The 14,116-nt window shown below is 37.2% G+C and overlaps 2 long non-coding RNA genes across 5 annotated transcripts; both read left to right on the forward strand.

Annotated features, from left to right (window-relative positions):
• Positions 1–2,826: 2,826 nt before the first annotated feature.
• Positions 2,827–9,344, forward strand: LOC148693204 (uncharacterized). Of its 4 annotated transcripts, none has more exons than XR_015953508.1 (4): positions 2,827–3,073; positions 3,324–3,448; positions 3,735–3,849; positions 5,933–9,344. It is a non-coding gene; the product is annotated as an uncharacterized LOC148693204 (long non-coding RNA). The 4 variants fall into 4 exon arrangements; XR_015953509.1 differs by lacking the exon at positions 2,827–3,073 and adding an exon at positions 3,080–3,242; XR_015953507.1 differs by lacking the exon at positions 2,827–3,073 and adding an exon at positions 4,840–4,969 and having other exon boundaries at positions 3,255–3,448.
• A 1,571-nt stretch (positions 9,345–10,915) lies between these two features.
• LOC148693205 (uncharacterized) lies at positions 10,916–12,103 on the forward strand. The gene is made up of 2 exons (XR_015953510.1): positions 10,916–11,217; positions 11,389–12,103. It is a non-coding gene; the product is annotated as an uncharacterized LOC148693205 (long non-coding RNA).
• The last annotated feature ends 2,013 nt before the right edge of the window (positions 12,104–14,116 follow it).

Here is a 14,116-nt window from a genome sequence, read left to right on the forward strand (position 1 = left end):
AAATGCCAGATGCACCATGTCCTCTTCTTCAGATAATCCTTCTCCTGTTACGTAATCTCTCATCCATATTGGCGGAGCCCTAGTTCTGCCTTCCTCTGGACTGGATGCATTTACTTCCGAGACTTGATCCGAGTCACTGTTGCTGCCTGTGTTATTGTCATTCTCACCAGAATCATTGCCATCTTCTCCCTGACTATCAACATCATTATCTTCAGTTGGTTCATCTTCATCGTCATCCCACTCCAACACTGCTAAGACAGCTTCAGAATAATGTTCCTCCCAATCCCAGCTATTGTTCTCATCAAAACGAACATCACGACTAATTATGATTTTCTGCGAGACTGGATCAAAAAGTCGATAAGCCTTCGTCCCTTCGCTGACTCCAAGCAGCACGCACTTCAGACTTTTGTCATCCAGCTTAGTCCTCTTATTATCTGGAACATGTACATATGAAATACATCCAAAAATCCTGAAGTAACTTACTGATGGTATCGTCCCACTCCATGCCTCCTCGGGAGTTTTATTTTTGACTGCAAACGTGAGACTTCTGTTGAGCACATGCACGGTCCAGTTTGCTGCCTCTGGCCAAAAGGTCTTTGGCATCTTCTTCTCAATCAATAGACTTCGAACCATGTTCATGATGGTCCTATTCTTGCGTTCAGCCACTCCATTCTGCTGCGGGGTGTAGGCTGCTGTGAGTTGACGTTGAATCCCATTCTCAACACAGAATTCAGCAAACTCATGAGATGTGAATTCCCCTCCACGATCCGTGCGTAGACTTTTGATACTTGCACCTGTTTCTTTCTCCACAAGGCTTTTGAATGCTTTAAAGGTTTTAAAAGCTTCTGACTTCTCAATTAGAAAATAGATCCAAGTCTTACGACTAAAATCATCAATAAATGTGAGTAGATACCTCTTCTTGCTGTTAGATGTAGGTTGTATCGGGCCACATATGTCTGCATGAACAAGTTCTAAGATTTGATCAGCCCTCCACGTACTGTGCTTTGGAAAAGGATCTCTTGATTGCTTGCCTATCAGACAATTCTCACACACTCTTGAGGAGTCCCTTATTTCTGGTAGTCCGCTCACCATTTGCTTCTGTTGTAGCGTCTTTAATCCGCCAAGACTCAAGTGCCCATATCGACAGTGCCACAACTGAACTAGATCATCTGTAATGGCTGTGAAACATGCCTGTTCATTGAAATGATGCTGAGCAATAAGGATGAACATGCGATTTGCAGCCATGACCGTCTCTATGATCAGTCCTCGTTCAGGATGGTAGATCTTGCACCTTCCTTATTTAATGAGAATAGCAAGACCTCTCTCCTGAAGCTGACCAATACTCAGGAGATTATTCTTTAAGGCAGGTACGTAAAACACTCCCGTGATCACCTGAATTATTCCATGCACTTGAAGTCGAATATTCCCTTTCCCCATCACAGCCATGCTAGTATTGTTTCCCAGTTTCACCGTTTCTCTGAAACTTCCATCAAAGTTCGAGAACAATGCTCTCTTTCCACACATATGGTTACTGCAACCAGAATCCAGAAACCAGATGTCCTCTTTGATCTCCTGAGTATCCACGTATGCCATGAGCAACATCTCTTCACTTGCTTCTGCATAGTTGACTTTTCCTTCCTTGTCTCTCTTGGGGCATTCATACTGAAAATGCCCTAGCTCATGACAGTTATAGCATTCAATTGTTGACTTGTCAAACATCTGTCTGCCCCTTCCTCTACCTCTTCCACGATAGCCTCCGCGACCACGGCCTCTTCCACCATAGTTCTCTTCGTGAACCACCTTTAGAGCTTGTTCTTCCACAACATGTCCAATCATCCGCTGCTCATGAACCAACAAACTACTTTGCAGTTCGTCAATTGAAAGAATGTCCAAGTCTTTGGATTCCTCAATTGAACAAACCACATAGTCATACTTAGGAGTCATCGATCTCAAAATCTTCTCAATGACTTCTACATCCGTCAGTTTGTCACCATTGATCCTTCTTTTGTTGGCTATGGTTAACGTTCGACCAAAGAATTCGTTCACAGTCTCTCCTGTCTTCATGTGTAGCATCTCAAACTCCTTTCGAAGAGCCTGCAACTGTGCTCGTTTGACTCGAGCAGTTCCTTGATACTTCTGCTTCAACGAATCCCAAATCTCTTTAGCCGTGTCCTTGTTCAGGATTGTTTCCAAAACAGCTCGGTCGATTGCTTGAAACAGATAGTTCTTAGCCTTTAAATCTTTCAACTTGTGCTCCTCGAACACTTTTCGTTGCCCTTCTGAGAGTGAACCTCCTTCTGCTACTGCAGGGATTCCATGCTCCACAAGACTCCAATATTCCTTTGAACGTAGGAAATTTTCCATAAGCATTGCCCAATGATCGTAATGCCCTTCCAGTTTCGGGATGGATGCTTGCACAAAACCACTTCCTTCTCCTGCCATGTTCACGTACTTCTACACTCAAAAGATTACGATCTCTCAAGCTTCGATCAAGAGCCCCAGGGTGGGGCTCTGATACCAAATGTTAAACCTAAGTATATGCTGAAAAAGATCTCTGCGAACTGGAAGGATTGTCTTATTAAACAACTAACAAGAAACTGGCTATAAATAAGCCTTACAAACAAATGGAACGGAAAAACTGCAGCCCACGTTAAACATAATCCTAAACGTGGTAAATGACTAAGTCTCTAAGTAAACAACAACAACTGATTCCTAAAAACTAGGATTTATTGAACCATGCAGTTAACCTGCTTACAAAAGATACCCTATGTTTACGTAGTGGATAGAACCACTACGTCCACAAACCTTAATATTCTATCAAAGTTCATGTCTTCGGGGGATCCCCTGTTAACTCAGATTATTCTGCGGATGAAGAGGGTTTCATTTTGGTTTCAAAGCGTCCAAAGTTAAGAATTTATTGCAGAGATCTATAAAAAAAAATAAAAAAATCAACTAAGTCTGTAGCAGCCACCACCAGGAAGCAAGTGATAAGCAAGAAACATAAATGAAAATTATATATTGAAATGCTCGGGGTTTAGGAAATGCTTCCACTCATCGGGTATTAACGAAACTGGTGGGTATCATGCGTCGGTGGTGTTTATTTCAGAACCTTTTATTGCTTTGTCAGCTATTTATCATTATTTCTTTTGGCATTCTTTGCGTTTAGTCTCTGCGGCTGCTAATAATCAAGGTCCCTTGGGGCCCAATCTTTGACTTTTGTGTGTTTAGACTTGTCTATGCAGGTTATTTCGACTTCTTCACAACATCTGACTCTCTCTTATGCCTTAGATTCTGATTTTTGTGTTTTTTCTTGTGTATGCCAGGACCACTTATTCTGACGGACGAGTTTTAGGGGAGGAACTCAGGGCCATCGATCTCCTCTTCTCACGGTCACTATCTGGATTGCACTTGGAGATTTTAATCGTGTTTTGGGTGCCCATGAAAATAGGTGAGGTTTTCTCCCTAGTCATATTTCTTGTTCGGAATTTCAAGCTATGTTTACTGCATGTGGTTTGCTTCACTTTCCAACGAAGGGTCTCCCTTTCACTTTCCAACAAAAGACCAATGACGGAATGTTGAATGCATTTGGATAGATGTGTTGGTAATTTTTATTGGGTTAATTCATAGGTTTTTTTCGAATGCAGTATTTATCTCGTATATGTTCAAATCATTGCCCACTTCTTTGGTCTTTAAGCCGGGTATCTATGGTGCTAAGAGTTCCTTTTCGATTTCAGAGAATGTGGTTAGAAAGCTCAAAGCTTATTCATTTTGTTTCGAACACATGGGCTGTGCTCCACTTTCTGGGCGATCCAATGTCATCCCTAGCAGCTAAGTTACGAGTTCTTAAAGGTAAGCTTCGAGTATGGAATTCGTCTTCTTTTGGAGATGTCAACTCTGTTGTGGATAGTTCTTTGCATGATTTGAACGTAATACGTGAGGAAATTGCTTCCCTTGGCCTATCTGATGAAAGATCTGCAAAGAAACGCAATCCCAAGGGCATGTACATAAGGCTCTTAGGTTACAAGAATTGTTTTGAAGGATATATCTTGAATTTTTTGGTTATCTCTGGGGATAAGAATACAAATTTTTTTCACTCTACAGTGAAATTCAAAAAGCTTCATCAATCTTTGACATCAATTCGTGTTGGTTTCCAACTATTGCATGATCCTGTCTCCATATAAGATCACATTGTGACACACTACAAGACTTTGTTATCCTCAGACGACGATACAGAATACTGGGATAGTTGAAAGAGTAATTCCTAATTTGATAACTAATGAAGAGAATATGTCTTTCTTTAGAACGGCTACTCCAAATGAGGTGTACACAACAATTGAAAGTTTGGATCCTTCTAGTTCTCCAGGCCTTGATGGTTTCAATGGCTATTTTATGCTGCGTGTTGGAGCATAGTTGGTCCAAATATTTGACATTTTTGCATGGTATCCGTGCAAATCTTATACACCTTATGAGATTAATTATGGAATATGGGTTTAACTCAGGCCATGTAGTCAACAAAACAAATTTTTGGTGTTCTTGGGTAAATCAAGGCAGAGATCTATCAAGAATCTTCTTGGCATTGAAGTGGGTTCTTTCCCCTCCAAATATTTGGGTGTTCCAGTCTTCCAAGGCCGGCTTATGCGGAGTTACTTTCAGGACATTGCGAATAAAGTAAAATGTAAACTCTCGGTTTAGAAGGTCTTATGCTTTCTCAAACAAGTCGTTTACAGCTTATCATGTCTGTCATCTAAAGCATTTTGATTTATAGTTTTCAAATGTACGCTTGGCCTTGTCTTCTTTTAAATCAAGTCCAATGTTGGATAAGGATTTTTTTTTGGTCAGGTATCCGGACTCTCGTGATACTCCTCTAATTTCCTGGCATATTAGTTGACACCCAAAACATCTTGGTGGCTTACGGTTAAAGAATTTGGCGGTTCTAAATTGCTTATTGCTAAAGCATCGTTGGGATACGGTGAATTATTTCTCTTTAGTGGTTATTTTTATGTGTTCTCGCTTCATGAATAGAGTTTTGGTTCCTTTTGTGTTAAAAGGTTCTCCTTATTATTTCTTCACATTTGACTTGGATTGTGGCGATGTTTCTTAAGTTTCTTTTTGGTCTGATAATTGGTTGGGCGGGACTTTGATTTCCTATATTGACATCATTAATGCTTTTGCTCATACAATCAAAGCCCAGTGAGAGACCATTTATGCGATTCTCATAGAGAATGCCACTGGATTTCATTACTATTTTTCTTGTAGTAGTTGCTTTAATTACATCTATTTGTTTTCCGTTCAAGGCATCTTTAGGATCTTTATGTTGGTTTAGCTCTTTGTCTAGTATTCTTATAGCTGAAGAGGCTTATTCTGACTTACTTAACTTTGAAATCCAAGTGCCTTGGGGAAAACCATTTGGTCTCATTGAATACAACCAAGGAAAAAGCTAAATGTTTGGAAAGTCTTACAAGGTTGTCTCCTCACTGATATGATTCTCCAACATATGGGAGTTTCGAAGATTTCTTGTTGTTCATTTTGTATTCAGTTGTTGAGTCCATCTCTCATATCTTTTTAGAATGTTCTGGGATTGTGGTTCTTTGGTCTTGGTTGTTGGAGCTTTTTCGTGACCTCTATCTAGTGGTACAATCAGCGTTACAACTTTTTTCAAAAACTTTTCTTACAACTTTTTATGGCTTTACTTGAAAATTTTGGATTATGATAACTTGTACTTTTGTATGGGGCATTTGGTTTCTTGGTAATCAAATTCGGTTTGAGGGGCAATTATGCTTCCCTGGTTATGTTAGGTGTTGACTAGTGGTTCAATTTCTTGACTTAGCTCTAGTGTGTTCTTCGAATGGTAGCTTATCCTCTTTAGTGTTGCCTATTTTCTTAATATTAAGTATCTCACTGTTTTCTATTATGACTCCATCCTTTATTCCAGGCATTTAGAGATTGTCGATGACTGAGTGGCTCAAGATTATATCGATAGGTTTTGTGCCAACGAATGTGCTAGATTTGGGGGATTTTTTCTCTCATCGGAGGGTGGGGTGCTTGGTGCTTGGCGCTTTTGCATCAAATGCAACATTTGCAAATTCAGTTGATGCAAAAGTTCTTACTTTCATTGAGGTTGTACATATAGCTTGGGTCAGAGATTGAAAAACATTCATGGTTGAAAAACATTCATGGATTGAAACAGTCTCCATGTTGGTTTAAGGCTCCTAATGCAGTCTCTTGGTTTCTGATGGTGGATTTAAAGAATTGTCTCTGGCGACTTTGTCATATGCGATTTATGTGTACATATATTTATAGAGAAGGAAATCAGGTTGCAAATGCTTTAACTTTATTTGGGGTAGAGATTTATGCTCAATACTGGTGGTTTACGATTCCAAATTTTATAGCCTCTGCCCATGCACATGACTTTCCGTCTTGTCCTTTATCATTTTTGTTAATTGTTTTATCTTTGTGGGTCTTGGCATAATCGCCCCGTGTATCTTTTTGTTTAATTTTATTTGTTAGTCTTGGCATCATAATAACAGAGGCTTATAACAGAATTGCTAAGTGTACGATCGAGATAGTGCCAATGGTCATTAGTATAAGAGGTTGCTTACTTTGTAAGCTTGGTAGTTATCAGATAAGGATGATATTGTTACTAGTATAGATAGTAAAATGTACTATTTCATTACCTTTTAATGAGAAATGGGAACCTTCAGATGCTATTCTTTTATCTCTGCAACTCTCTGCTTTCTGCAATTCTTTCACTCACAAACCTTAATTCCATGACTATTTTAATGGTATCCAGAGCAGGCGATTCAACTGTGGAATTGCTGGGTTCTTGATTAGAGCACTTTTTTCGTGCTTTGGTATGATCTTTCAATTTTATTTCTTTCGAGATTTCTTGGATTTCTTGATCGGAGCGATTTCTGTAATTTTTTGGCGGCGGGGTCATAATTTTCTTCGATTCAGTGTTCTTGCTTTTCTATTTTCTTGATGAAGTGTTTTTTGAGGATTCTTGGTTGCTTCGTGTTCAAAGTTTTTCAATGGTGGTGGTTCAGATATGTAGTTTTTAGGTTCTTTAATTCAGTTGTGTTCTTCAGTTTTTCTGCCCTAGTTTGTACAATTGTATGATTTGCTTGAAGGCCGATGCTATACTAGTGCTTGCGTATTGAATTTTGTGATATAATTGAAGGCCGAGCTGTATATGTGATCGAATCTTTCTTTTCTTTTTCTTTTCTTATTTTTTTCTGGGATAAAATTGAAGGCCAATGCCACGATTTGTTGAAAAGGCCGATGCCATATGGTATTGATTGTTTGATAGCAAGATTCATTCATAGATTGAATTTTCTTTACGTTGGATAAGATGGCTACTTCTCAGTTCAAGAATAAAGGTGTTTTGGGAATGATAACCATTAAACTTGGTGATGCCAATTATTCTAAATGAGCATACCAATTTCGGTCAGCTCTCAGGGGTTATCAATTGTTTGATCATTTTGATGGTACCTCTGTTTGTCCTCTCAAGTTCATTCTTAACATTGAAACATGAGTGACAAAAGAACTTACTGTTGCATGTCAGGAATGGGTATGAATTGATATGACACTTCTTAGTTTCTTGATTGCCACATTAACTGGTGATGCAATTGATCATGTTCTTGGTTTTAAGACAGCATATGAAGCCTGGTCTATCTTTCAAGATATATTTACTGTTGTTTCCAAGTCCATAATTAATATGCTTAAAACTGAGTTTCAGACTCTTCAAAAGGGCACAGATTCAATTGACAAGTTTTTATCTCGGCTCAAATTCATAAGAGATCAGCTTATTACTGCTGGAGAGGTAGTGTCTGATAATGATATGATAATTGCAGCTCTAGCAGGTTTACCTAGAGAATATGCAATCATATGGACTGTAATTTTGGCTCGAGAAACATATATTTCTCTTAAAGAATTCAGGGTTCGACTTCTGAATACAGAGAAAGATATTGACAATATGGAAAATACTCAATCTCATTCCATGGCTGTTATGTATTTGCAAGGTTCGTCATCTTCTCAAGGAGGACAAGCTGGTTCTTCTTCTCAGTCTAATTTCAATTATGGTATTTCTTCAGTTATTGTTGGCACGGTAACTCAAGTACTACTTCAACATCATCATTTAAGCTTAGTCAAGTTCCATCTCAGCATTTTCAACCTCCTCCAGCACCACCTGCTATGTTCCAGCAAACACAACCATCACCTCCACTTCCATATGGTTTTGGTTATGGTTATACTAGTAGCACTCCTCCTAGTTTCAACAATGGCCCTCAACCATTTTATAATCAAAGAATTAATAATGATGGTCAGCAAATAGGTGGATTTAAGTCATGCAACAGGGGTAGGAATTCTAATTCTGGGTTTAGACAACAATGGTCTGGGAATATTGATTCAAGGTTCAATATGCAACCTGAATGTCAAATTTGTCAGCGTAGAGGCCATACAGCTTCAAATTGTTTTATCGAAGTTCCAATTCCAATTCTAACTTGTCCGGATGTTAAATCTATGGCAAATGTGGGCATATAGCCATGGAATGCTATCATCACAGTAACTTTGCATATCAAGAAGCTCCTCCACCACCTTCTCTTCAAGTTCAGGAAGATTATTCATATCAGCCGTCTTCTTCCAATGGTTTTCTAGCATCATTTCAGCCATCTTTATCTCTTAGTGCCATGACTACCCAACAAGTTAATCTTCATGATGTTTAGATTGTTGATACAGGGACCTCTTATCATATGACCTCATTCTCGTATACTTAAATTGTCTAATGTTCTTCGTGTTCCACAAATAACTGAAGATTTGCTTTCTGTTAAGCAGTTGTGCAAGGATAATAAATGTTGGTTTATTTGTGATGATGTTTGGTTTTATGTGTAGGACAAGGTGACCAAGGAAATCCTTTACAAAGGCAAGAGTAGGCCACATGAGTTGTTTCAAATTCCTGATGTCAAGTTAATGCATTTTCCTTCACAATCTTTTGTAACTTCTGCTTATCTGGGATAACGGATCAAGTCTTCACTTTGGCATCAGAGGTTGGGTCATCCTACCAATGAAGTCTTGTCCTTTATGTTGGATAGGTCTAAGATTTCATATGTAGTAGATGATGTATATCATGTGTGTTCAGATTGTATTTGTGGTAAAATGTCTAGGTTGCCATTTCCTGCTGAATCTAATAAGAGTTTGTTTCTTTTTGAGAAAATCCATTCTGACATTTGAGGTCATTCTCCAACTATGTCCATTGAAGGATATCAATATTATGTAACCTTCGTGGATGACAATACAAGATTTGTATAGATTTTTCCTCTTTGAAATAAATCAGATGTGTTTTCAGTGTTTGTGAATTTTTACAATTTTATTTTAATAAAATTTGCTATTCGTGTCAAATGCTTTCAATCTGATGGGGGTGGTGAATTCATTAGTAAGCAATTTAAGGCTTTTTTGGATTCAAATGAGATGTTCCACATAGTCTCTTGTCCCTATACACCTCAACATAATGGTTTTGTGGAAAGAAGACACAGATATATTATTGAGACAGCCATCACCTTACTTTCTTCAACAAGTATTTCTCAAGAGTTTTGGTTTCATGCTTGTGTGCATGCAGTTTATCTTATAAATAGAATGTCTTGCAAATCTTTGCATATGAATTCTTCGTTTTTGGCATTATACAAGAAGCCACCTGAGTTGTATCATTTGAGAATTTTTGGTACTGCGAGCATAAAACAAGAATAAGCTGTAATCCAAGTCCACACTGTGTGTATTTCTTGGTTATTCAGTTGGATACAAAGGTGTTATTTGTTACCACTTTCAAGCTCAGAAATTGTTGATTACTAGACATGTTCTCCATGATGAGACCATTTTTCCAGCAAAATTAACAAGGCAATTACAACAATCTAAGCTTCCTTTACAGTCTATTACTCAGGTTGCTTATCCAATTATAGTTATTATCCCAATTTCGGCCATTCAAATCACTTATGAGGATTGAAGCTCCACTTCTCAAAGTACCTCTATGTTAGCATCAATTCCTAGTTCAAATTTTGCTCTTCCTAGTCAGGAATCTGAAACATTGTCCTCTTCAACTCATGATGTGGCTACTCCTCAGGATCATTTTTCCCTGTTACCTGTCCACAATTTTGCACCAATTCAGGTAGTCCTTCCTTTTTCCTCCTGTTCATCATCTTCTGAAAATGAGGTTTCTAATTCTGATATATCTAGAACTGTTATTCAAACAAGGTTACAAACTGGCGCAATTACAAGGAAAGACTATACTGCTTATCTTGCTTCTTTGCCTAAGTTGCAATCTTTGCACATTGAACTTGAATCTTATTGCTTTTCTGGGTATTCTTTGTTGGCACAAGTCTTTGATTTAGATGAACTTAAGAACTTTAGAAGTGCATCTTCCAATATTCATTGGCAAAAGGCCATGCAGGAAGAGTTTGATGCTTTGAAGTCTCAAGGCACTTGGGATTTGGTTCATTCTCCTTCTTATAGGTCTGTTGTGGGTTGCAAATGGGTTTATAAACTTAAAAAAATCCAAATGGTAGTGTAGCTTGATATAAATCTAGACTTGCAGCTCAAGGCTTTACTCAAGAGCATGGCATTGACTACTCTGAGACTTTTAGCTTGGTTGTTCGACACTCTACTGTGAGACTTGTTCTTGCTTTAGCTACTAGTAATCGTTGGCAACTTAGACAATTGGACATTAAAAAAGCATTTTTGCATGGTGATTTACAAGAAAAAGTTTACATGCATCAGCCTCAGGGCTTTGTTGATTCTTATAATCCTACTTATGTTTGCAAGTTGATTAAATCTTTATATGGTTTAAAGCAAGCTCCTCAGGCTTGACACTGCAAATTCACATAAGTTTTACCAATTCTGGGATATGTTTTTGCTCAATTAGACACTAGGTTGTTTGTCAAGTCTGATGAAACCATTGTGGTGATTCTTCTTCTTTATGTTGATGACTTCTTACAGGTTCTGACACTGCTCAAGTGCAACAAGTTGTTGATAAACTTGCAGAATTGTTTGAATTAAAGGATATGGGACAACTGACTTACTTTCTTGGTCTTCAAATTCAGTATAAAGATAATGGTGATCTATTTGTTCATCAGTCCAAATGCATCAACGACCTAATAAAAAAGGCTGGGATGGAACATTGTAAAGCTACCTCTACTCCATCCAAACCTCACACTCAATTACTTTTTGCAGAAGGTACTCCTCTTGAAGATCCTACATTTTACATAAGCATTGTGGGTGCTTTATAGTACTTGGTATTTACACGTCCTAATATATCTTATTTTGTCAATATTGTGTGTCAATATATGCAAAATCCTATTGAAACTCATATTTTATTAGTTAAAACAATTTTGTGATATCTTTAAGGTACTGTCAACTGTGGATTAACCTATCATGCTTCATCTGATACCAACATTTCTACATATTGATGCTGATTGGGCCGCCGATATCAATACAAGGCGATCTATAACTAGTTATGTAGTTTATCTGGGTGCAATCCTATCTCTTGGCAATCAAAGAAACAATCTTCCATATCTTATAGCTCTACTGAAGCTGAGTATAAAGCTCTTGCTCATTGTGCAACTGATGTTTGTTGGATTTGCAATGTGCTCAGAGATCTTCATGTCTTTGTTCCTTCACCTCCTAGTTTGAATTGTGATAATGTTTTTGCATTGGCTCTTAGTACTAATCCTATTTTTCTTCTTGTATCAAACATCTTGATACCGATTTCTATTTCGTTCGAGAGAAAGTTCTATAAGGACATATTTTGGTTCACTATGTGTCTACTAAGGCACAGGTTGCTGATGTTCTCACCAAGGGTCTTAACAGCCCAGTTTTCATACAACATTGTATCAATCTTAACCTTGCTGATCCAGGTTAAGCTTGAAGGGGGTAATAACAGAGGCTTATATCAAAATTGCCAAGTGTACGATAGAGATAGTGCCAAGCGTCATTAGTATAAGAGGTTGCTTACTTTGTAAGCTTGGTAGTTATCAGATAAGGATGATATTGTAACTACTATAAATAGTAAAATGTACTGTTTCATTACCTTTTAATGAGAAAAAGAAACCTTCAACTGCTATTCTTTTATCTCTACAACTCTTTGCTTTCTGCAATTCTTTCACTCACAAACCCTAATTCCATGACTGTTTTGAGCTCAGTGTTCCAATTGGGCGAGAGAGTGGCCCCGCGCTTGACGTGTCAACAATTAATACACAAATTGATGGACATGGAGAAGGAGATCTGGCATCGCAACGAATTAGTAAGTTGATGTATAGTATTGCAATGTTCAACAAATGATGTATGGATTTATTAATTATGTGACCTAAAATTGAGACGCTAAAATGTAATTTACATTAATTTTATTAATAGTGAAAAGCCATTTTCTTTTACAGTCTGACATTATTACTCTTCACGGTAATAGAATTGCTAAGTTGCAATCCTCAAAATAAAAAACCATTCGAATTAGGTCATTCGGTTATCATCAAAACTCACTCTACCAGCCAAAACAAATAAACTCAGGCTGCAACCTAACTTTTAGCATCGGCAGGATCTTCTTTTTGGTAGATAGAGGCTTAGATAATGTGAGATCAATCAAGAACTGCCCCACACATAAATTCAGCCAAACTGGTTTTCTCTCTGTCTATCTGATTGATTTATTCAACTTAATTTTGTTTGTTGTCTTCTATCATGAAAAAGTCTTGAAAATGAAGGCCAATAATTAATTTTAATCATACAGCTTTTAAATTCTAGATCTGCTTTCTTTTTAAAGCATGATGAAGAAAAAGTGTCTGCTCTCTTTTCTTATGAACATTTTCCAAGGCCAAGATTGTAAATATTTGCACATAAGAATGTTACACAAGAATATTTAACTTTGCACGAGAGGTCATTGTTAGGTCAATTCTCCTCTCCGCTATTAGCTTGTATATAAAAAATAAAAAAATTGTCAAATAAGTATATATGTTTGAGAAAGCATATGAGACAGGATGCTCCGGGAAGAACTGGGAAATGAAAACTATTGATGGCATTGTCTTCAATGTAGTTTAGACAGCCAAACATATGGAGTCAGTTGAGAATTCCTCTGCTCCTTGTTAATGTAATAGAGAGCGGTTCACTTGATGGTTTGGTTTGTTAATCCAAATAGTGCATCTGATTGGTTATTTAATATTCTAGCGAAAGATGTTAATGTTTCATTACGAAATCTTGAAAGAAAATAATTTCAATTAGGAAAATGTAACATTGTAATATATGGGACGAGATGTGTGGTGGGTTTCTAGGGTTTGCGAAAGCATCTTCCACAATGGGATCAAAGAAGATAATAGCGCATTTTCATGATCGTAATGATCTACACCAAATTAAGCAGCAATGATGCGAAATTTAATAAAGTTGTTTTGTACTCTTTCCTTAGAGAGGTATGTAATGAAGGGGTATTTAATTTGTGTGGTTTTAAGATAATGATTCCTGTAGATGATTTTGCAAGAATGGTCCCGTATATAGTCAGCACAAAAGAAAAGCCATTTGTAAGGTAGCCTCTATTGTCAATTTGTGCGAACTCAAGGTGATGGAATATACTTAACCACGTCTTATCAGTCCAATGAAAGAAAATGACACACACTCTCTCAAATATCTTCAAAATCTTTTTGGAGATAGAAATATCATGAATTGAAAAAAGAAATAATAATAAAAAAAATAAATCAGAGGTTTGGTGTAGGAAATCAAGGTAAAAGCAAACTCATATTTCTCTTCAACGCCATACTTGAAATTTCAGGCTAGCTTCTTCTTGTGCAGCTTAATTAATATGGGGTATCTCTCTCAAGATGTTGAATCACACAAACACAAACAAACGAATATGAATTTTTGTACTAAGAATAAAAGCGATTTTCTATTACTAACCAGAATAATTATAAAGGTTGTCACCTGGTACAATCTCCACTTATATATATTTGATATCAAAAGTAATTCGCACAAGCATCAATCAAGAATAACTTTAATTAATTAACAATTCCGATTAATCCTTACAAGTAATATTTTTTATTTACAAGTAATATTTTATATTAAATTTATCCAAACTACAAGAGAAGAATTCAAACTCAGA

Source organism: Pyrus communis, chromosome 11 (assembly GCF_041283825.1).
Source record: "Pyrus communis isolate YQ-2024b chromosome 11, ASM4128382v1, whole genome shotgun sequence".
Classification (NCBI taxonomy): domain Eukaryota; kingdom Viridiplantae; phylum Streptophyta; class Magnoliopsida; order Rosales; family Rosaceae; genus Pyrus; species Pyrus communis.